Source organism: Arachis hypogaea, chromosome 11, assembly GCF_003086295.3.
Source record: "Arachis hypogaea cultivar Tifrunner chromosome 11, arahy.Tifrunner.gnm2.J5K5, whole genome shotgun sequence".
Classification (NCBI taxonomy): domain Eukaryota; kingdom Viridiplantae; phylum Streptophyta; class Magnoliopsida; order Fabales; family Fabaceae; genus Arachis; species Arachis hypogaea.
Window position 1 is genome coordinate 116,431,661 of NC_092046.1, and position 7,979 is coordinate 116,439,639.

At 37.5% G+C, this 7,979-nt stretch overlaps 1 non-coding gene across 1 annotated transcript; it reads right to left on the reverse strand.

Moving 5' to 3' along the window:
- Window positions 1-7,018: 7,018 nt before the first annotated feature.
- LOC112724659 (small nucleolar RNA R71) lies at window positions 7,019-7,126 on the reverse strand. Its single transcript, XR_003163813.1, has one exon. It is a non-coding gene; the product is annotated as a small nucleolar RNA R71 (small nucleolar RNA).
- Window positions 7,127-7,979: the final 853 nt, after the last annotated feature.

A 7,979-nucleotide genomic window follows, 5' to 3' on the forward strand; every position in this document is an offset into this window, starting at 1 on the left:
CTATTAGAAATAGGATAAATAATCCCAGCCTCTAATAACTTAGTGACCTCTTTCTGCACCACTTCCTTCATGGCTGGATTTAGCCGCCTCTGTGGTTGAACCACTAGCTTAGCATCATCCTCCAATAGGATCTTGTGCATGCATCTTGCTGGGCTAATGCCCTTAAGATCACTTATGTACCACCCAAGAGCTGTCTTGTGTGTCCTTAGCACTTGAATTAGTGCTTTCTCTTCCTGTGGATTTAAAGCAGAGCTTATGATCACTGGAAAAGTGTCACCCTCTCCCAGAAATGCATATTTCAGGGATGGTGGTAGTGGTTTGAGCTCTGGTTTAGGAGGTTTCTTCTCTTCCTGAGGGATTTTTAGAGGTTCTTTTATTTCCTCTGGTTCCTCCAAATCAGACCGAACATCTTTAAAGATGTCATCTAGCTCTGATTCAAGACTCTCAGTCATATTGATCTCTTCCACCAAAGAATCAATAATATCAGTGCTCATGCAGTCATTTGATGTGTCTGGATGCTGCATAGCTTTGACAGCATTTAACTTGAACTCATCCTCATTGACTCTCAGGGTCACTTCCCCTTTTTGTACATCAATAAGAGTTCGTCCAGTTGCTAGGAAAGGTCTTCCTAGAATGAGAGTTGCACTCTTGTGCTCCTCTATTTCCAGCACTACAAAGTTAGTGGGAAAGGCAAATGGCCCAACCTTGACAATCATGTCCTCAATGATGCCTGATGGATATTTAATGGAGCCATCAGCAAGTTGAAGACATATTCGGGTTGGTTTGACTTCTTCAGTCAACCCAAGCTTTCTGATAGTGGATGCAGGTATTAGGTTGATACTTGCTCCAAGGTCACATAGAGCTGTCTTGGTACAAGCACCCTCTAATGTGCATGGTATCATAAAGCTTCCTGGATCTTGAAGCTTTTCTGGTAAGCTTTTCAGAATGACTGCACTGCATTCTTCAGTGAGAAACACTCTTTCTTTCTCTCCAATCCTTCTTATGACTTAAGATCTCTTTCATGAACTTAGCATAAGAGGGTATTTTCTCAAGTGCCTCTGCAAATGGGATCTTTATTTCAAGAGTCCTGAGATAGTCTGCAAAGCGGGCAAATTGTTTATCCTGTTCCGCTTGGTGGAGCTTCTGAGGATAAGGCATCTTAGCTTTATATTCTTCAACCTTAGTTGCTGCAGGTTTATTCCCTACAGAAGTGGTTAGAGAAGCCTTCTTAGAGGGGTTACTATCAGCACTTGCAGGTGTCTGATTCCTCATTGGCGTTTGAACGCCAGAACTGGACAAGGAATGGGCGTTTAACGCCAACTTTTCCCCCTTTTCTGGCGTTTGAACACCAGAGTTATTCCTCTCTGGGCTCTTGATGTCCTCAGAGGGATTTTGGGCAGTGGTTTGGTCATCCTCTGTCATTTGTTCCTTTCTTGACTTTTTGCTACTTTGAGCTGAGTTATTCAATGTCTTCCCGCTCCTTAGTTGGACAGCTTGGCATTCTTCTGTTATCTGTTTAGATAGCTGCTGTCTTGTCTGATTCAATTGTGCTTCTATATTCTTGTTAGCATTTTTAGTGTCTTGGAGCATCTCTTTGAATTTTGCTAATTGTTTTGTCATAAGGAGTAATTGCTGATTAAGTTCAACAATCTGTTCTTGAGGATTAGGATCAGTAGTTACTGCCATAGCCTCTTCTTTTATGGAGGACTCACTGTTTGAGTACAGATGTTGATTTCTAGCAACTGTATCTATGAGTTCTTGAGCCTCTTCAATTGTTTTTCTCATGTGTATAGATCCACCAGCTGAGTGGTCTAGAGACATTTAAACTTTTTTTGTAAGCCCATAGTAAAAGATGTCTAACTGTACCCACTCTAAAAACATTTCAGAGGGGCATTTCCTTAGCATCCCTCTATACCTCTCCCAGACATTATAAAGGGATTCATGATCCTCTTGTTTAAAGCCTTGGATGTCCAGCCTTAGCTGTGTCATCCTTTTTGGAGGGTAAAATTGATTCAGAAATTTGTCTGATAACTGTCTCCATGTTTTTATGCTTGCTGTGGGTTGGTTATTTAACCACCTCTTAGCTTGATCTTTTATGGCAAATGGAAACAGTAATAATCTGTAGACATCCTGATCTACTTCTTTATCACGTACTATGTCAGCAATTTGTAAGAACTGTGCCAGAAACTCAGTAGGTTCTTCCTGTGGAAGACCGGAATACTGGCAATTTTGCTGCACCATGATAATGAGCTGAGGATTTAGCTCAAAACTGCTTGCTTTGATGGGAGGTATACAGATGCTACTCCCATATGCAGCTGTAATGGGGTTAGCATATGACCCCAGAGTCCTTCTGGACAATTCATTTCCACTTATGTCCATGATGGAGAAAAGGGAATTGATATGAATTGCAAATAAATTATATTTTTATTTATTTAATTAAAAGTGACCGAAATTAAAATAGAATAAAATATAATAAATGGAAAATAAAATAAAATAAAATTTCGAAAAAAGAAAATAAAATAAAAGCAAATTGAAGACTAAATTAATTAATTAATTAAAAAGATTTTGAAATTAGCAATAAAAAAGATATGATTGAAATTTATTTTGAAAAAGATTTGATTGAGAAGATATGATTGCAATAGATTAAAAAGATTTGATTTTTGAAAAAGATTTGAAAAGATCAATTTTTGAAATTATAATTTTGACTTGACTAAAAAGAAAAGATATGATTTTAAAAATCTTTGACTACTTGATGAGCGGATAATTTATACGCTTTTTGGCATTGTTTTTAGTATGTTTTTAGTAGGATCTAATTACTTTTAGGGATGTTTTCATTAGTTTTTATGTTAAATTCACATTTCTGCACTTTACTATGAGTTTGTGTGTTTTTCTGTGATTTCAGGTATTTTCTGGATGAAATTGAGGGACTTGAGCAGAAATCAGATTCAGAGGTTGAAAAAGGACTGCTGATGTTGTTGGATTCTGACCTCCCTGCACTCAAAGTAGATTTTCTGGAGCTACAGAACTCGAAATGGCACGCTTCCAATTGAGTTGGAAAGTAGACATCCAGGACTTTCCAGCAATATATAATAGTCCATACTTTGGCCAAGAATTGACGACGTAAACTGGCGTTCAACGCCAGCTTTCTACCCAAATCTAGCGTCCAGCGCCAGAAAAGGAGCCAACACCAGAGTTGAACGCCCAAACTGGCACAAAAGCTGGCGTTCAACTCCAAGAAGGACCTCTACATGTGCAACACTCAGGCTCAGCCCAAACACACACCAAGTGGGCCCAGGAAGTGGATTTATGCATCAATTACTTACTCATGTAAACCCTAGTAGCTAGTTTATTATAAATAGGACCTTTTACTATTGTATTAGGCATCTTTTGATCATCTTAGGATCTTAGGATCATCTTTGAACGCATTGTTCTTAGACTTTGGGGGCTGGCCGTCTCGGCCATGCCTGGACCTTCACTTATGTATTTTTAACGGTAGAGTTTCTACACTCCATAGATTAAGGTGTGGAGCTCTGCTGTCCCTCAAAGATTAATGCAAAGTACTACTGTTTTCTATTCAATTCTTCTTATTTCGCTTCTAAGATATCCATTCGCACCCAAGAACGTGATGAAGGTGATGATTATGTGTGACGCTCATCATCCTTCTCCCTTATGAATGCGTGCCTGACAAACACTTCTGTTCTACATGAATTAAGCTAGAATGAGTATCTCTTAGATCTCCTAACCAGAATCTTCGTGGCGTAAGCTAGAATGATGGCGGCATTCAAGAGAATCCGGAAAGTCTAAACCTTGTCTGTGGTATTCCGAGTAGGATTCAATGATTGAATGACTGTGACGAGATCCTAACTCGCGATTGCAGGGCGTTAGTGACAGATGCAAAAGGATAGTAAATCCTATTCCAGCATGATCGAGAACCGACAGATGAATAGCCGTGCCGTGACAGGGTGCGTGAGCATATTATTCACTGAGAGGATAAGATGAAGCCATTGACAAAGGTGATGCCTCCAGACGATTAGCCGTGCCATGACAGGGCATTGGATCATTTTCCCGAGAGATGACCGAAAGTAGCCGTTGACAATGGTGATGTATCACATAAAGCCAGCCATGGAAAGGAGTAAGACTGATTGGATGAAGATAGCAGGAAAGCAAAGGTTCAGAGGAACGAAAAGCATCTCCATTCGCTTATCTGAAATTTCTACCAATGATTTACATAAGTATCTCTATCCCTATTTTATTATATAATATTCGAAAACACCATTATCACTTTATATCTGCCTGACTGAGATTTACAAGGTGACCATAGCTTGCTTCATACCAACAATCTCCGTGGGATTCGACCCTTACTCACGTAAGGTATTACTTGGACGACCCAGTGCACTTGCTGGTTAGTTGTATCGAAGTTGTGACAAATTATGAATGTGTAATCACGATTACGCATACCAAGTAGCTCACGTGCCAGGTATTGTTCGAGCCTGGACATCACAATTTCATGCACCAAGTTTTTGGCGCCGTTGCCGGGGACTTAATTGTTCCTGTTTGGCGCCAAGAATCATCTGAGATCCCAATCCCGGCAACAACACCAAGTTTTTGGCGCCGTTGCCGGGGATTGTTTGAGTTTGGACAACTGACGGCTCATCTTGTTGCTCAGATTAGGTAATTTTCTTTTTGTTTTGTTTTCAAAAATCTTTCAAAAATATTTTCAAAAATCTCTCATCTGTTTTCGAAAAAAAAAATAAATAAATAAAAATGTTTTCAAAAAAAAATTTTATTCAAAATTTTTGAAGAATGAATTCTAGTGTTTCATGAAGCATGTTGAAGCCTGGCTGGCTGTAAAGCCATGTCTATTCCTTTGGGAATGAGTATGTCAGGCATGTCATATCTGAATTACATGCTAAAGCTTGGCTGGCCATTGGCCATGTCTAGTGTTTTGGACCGGAGCTTTCATTGAAAGCTTGGCTGGCTAGTGAGCCATGTCTAATTCCTGGACTGAAGCTATAGACTAAGAATGCAAGATTCCTGGAATTCATGTTAAAGATTTTGGAATCCTTATTTTCCTTTTTCATATAATTTTTGAAAAAATCCAAAAAAAATTTAGAAAATCATAAAAATCAAAAATATTTTTGTATCTCTTGTTTGAGTCTTGAGTCATATCATAAGTTTGGTGTCACTTGCATATGCATCTTACATTTTTCGAAAATATCATGCATTCATAGTGTTCTTCATGATCTTCAAGTTGTTCTTGCTAAGTCTTCTTGTTTGATCCTGATGATTTTTTGTTTTGTGTCTTTTCATGTTTATCATGTGCATTCTTGAATTCTTAGTGCGTAAGCATTAAAGAATTCTAAGTTTGGTGTCTTGCATATTTTCTCTGCATTAAAATTTTTCAAAATATGTTCTTGATGTTCATCTTGACATTCATAGTGTTCTTGGTGTTCATCTTGACATTCATAGCATTCTTGCATGCATTCATTGTTTTGATCTAAAAATTTCATGCATTGCATCTTTTTAGTGGTTTTTCTCTTGCATCATAAAAATTCAAAAATCAAAAAAATATCTTTCCCTTTTTCTCCCATCAAATTCGAAAATTTGGATTGACTTTTTCAAAAATTTTTGAAATCAAGTTGTTTCCCATGAGTCAAATCAAATTTTCAATTTGAAAATCTTATCTTTTTCAAAATCTTTTTCAAAAATCAAATCTTTTTCAAAATTCTTAGTTATTTTCGAAAATTCCAAAAATATTTTTCAAAAATCTTTTTCCTATTTTTATACCAAATTTTCGAAAATAACAATAGTAATTAATGTTTTGATTCAAAATTTTCAAGTTTGTTACTTGCTTGTTAAGAAAGATTCAAACTTTAAGTTCTAGAATCATATCTTGTGATTTCTTATGAATCAAGTCATTAATTGTGATTTTAAAAATCAAATCTTTTTCAAAACTAATTTCAATCATATCTTTTCAAAAATATCTTCTTATCTTATCTTTTTCAAAAATATCTTTTCAAAATATCTTTCCTAACCTCCTAACTTCTTATCTTTTCAAAATTTGTTTCAACTAACTAACTAACTTTTTGTTTGTTTCTTAACTTTTTCAAAACTACCTAACTAACTCTCTCTCTCTAATTTTCGAAAATATCTTCCCTCTTTTTCAAAAATTTCTTTTTAATTAACTAATTATTCTTATTTTTAATTTTAAAAAATTTTTCGAAAAAATACTAACAATTTTCAAAAACCATTTTTCGAAAATCACTAACCCTTTTTCAAAATAATTTTCGAAAATTATCCCTCCCTCATCTTATTTTATTTATTTATTCATCTACTAACATCTCTTCCTCACATCATCACCAAATTCGAACCCCCTCCTCTATCTGTGTTCGAATTTCTTCTTCTTTTCTTCTACTAACAATAAGGAACCTCTTTACTGTGACATAGAGGATTCCTCTTCTTTTCTTTTTCTCTCCTCTTTCTTATGAGCAAGGACAGAGAAAAAGGCATTCTTGTTGAAGCTGATCCAGAACCTGAAAGGACTCTGAAGAGAAAATTAAGAGAAGCTAAATTACAACAATCCAGAGACAACTTGATTGAAAATTTCGAACAAGTAAAGGAGATGGCAGCCGAACCCAACAACAATGCAAGGAGAATGCTTGGTGACTTTACTGCACCTAATTCCAATTTACATGGAAGAAGCATCTCCATTCCTGCCATTGGAGCAAACAACTTTGAGCTGAAACCTCAATTAGTTTCTCTGATGCAGCAGAACTGCAAGTTTCATGGACTTCCATCTGAAGATCCTTTTCAGATCTTAACTGAATTCTTGCAGATATGTGATACTGTTAAGACTAATGGAGTAGATCCTGAAGTCTACAGGCTCATGCTTTTCCCTTTTGCTGTAAGAGACAGAGCTAGATTATGGTTGGATTCTCAACCCAAAGACAGCCTGAACTCTTGGGATAAGCTGGTCACGGCTTTCTTAGCCAAGTACTTTCCTCCTCAAAAGTTGAGCAAGCTTAGAGCTGATGTTCAAACCTTCAGACAGAAAGAAGGTGAATCCCTCTATGAAGCTTGGGAAAGATACAAACAGTTGACCAAAAAGTGTCCTTCTGACATGCTTTCAGAATGGACCATCCTGGATATATTCTATGATGGTTTATCTGAGCTATCAAAGATGTCACTGGACACTTCTGCAGGTGGATCCATACACCTAAAGAAAATGCCTGCAGAAGCTCAAGAACTCATTGACATGGTTGCTAATAACCAGTCCATGTACACTTCTGAAAGGAATCCTGTGAGTAATGGGACGCCTATAAAGAAGGGAGTTCTTGAAGTTGATACTCTGAATGCCATATTGGCTCAGAATAAAATATTGACTCAGCAAGTCAATATGATCTGTCAGAGTCTACATGGAATGCAAGCTGCATCCAACAGTACTCAAGAGGCATCTTCTGAAGAAGAAGCTTATGATCCTGAGAACCCTGCAATAGCAGAGGTAAATTACTTAGGTGAACCTTATGGAAACACCTATAACTCAACATGGAGAAATCATCCAAATTTCTCATGGAAGGATCAAAAGCCCCAACAAGGCTTTAATAATGGTGGAAGAAACAGGTTTAGCAATAGCAAGCCTTTTCCATCATCAACTCAGCAACAGACAGAGAACTCTGAACAAAATGCTTCTAATTTAGCAAACTTAGTCTCTGATCTGTCTAAGGCCACTGTAAGTTTCATGAATGAAACAAGATCTTCCATTAGAAATCTGGAAGCACAAGTGGGCCAGCTGAGTAAAAGGATCACTGAAATCCCTCCTAGTACTCTCCCAAGCAATACAGAAGAGAATCCAAAAGGAGAGTGCAAGGCCATTGACATAAGCGCCATGGCCGAACCCAATGAGGGAGAGGAGGACGTGAACCCCAAGGAGGAAGACCTCCTGGGACGTCCAGTGACCAATAAGGAGCTTCCCTCTGAGG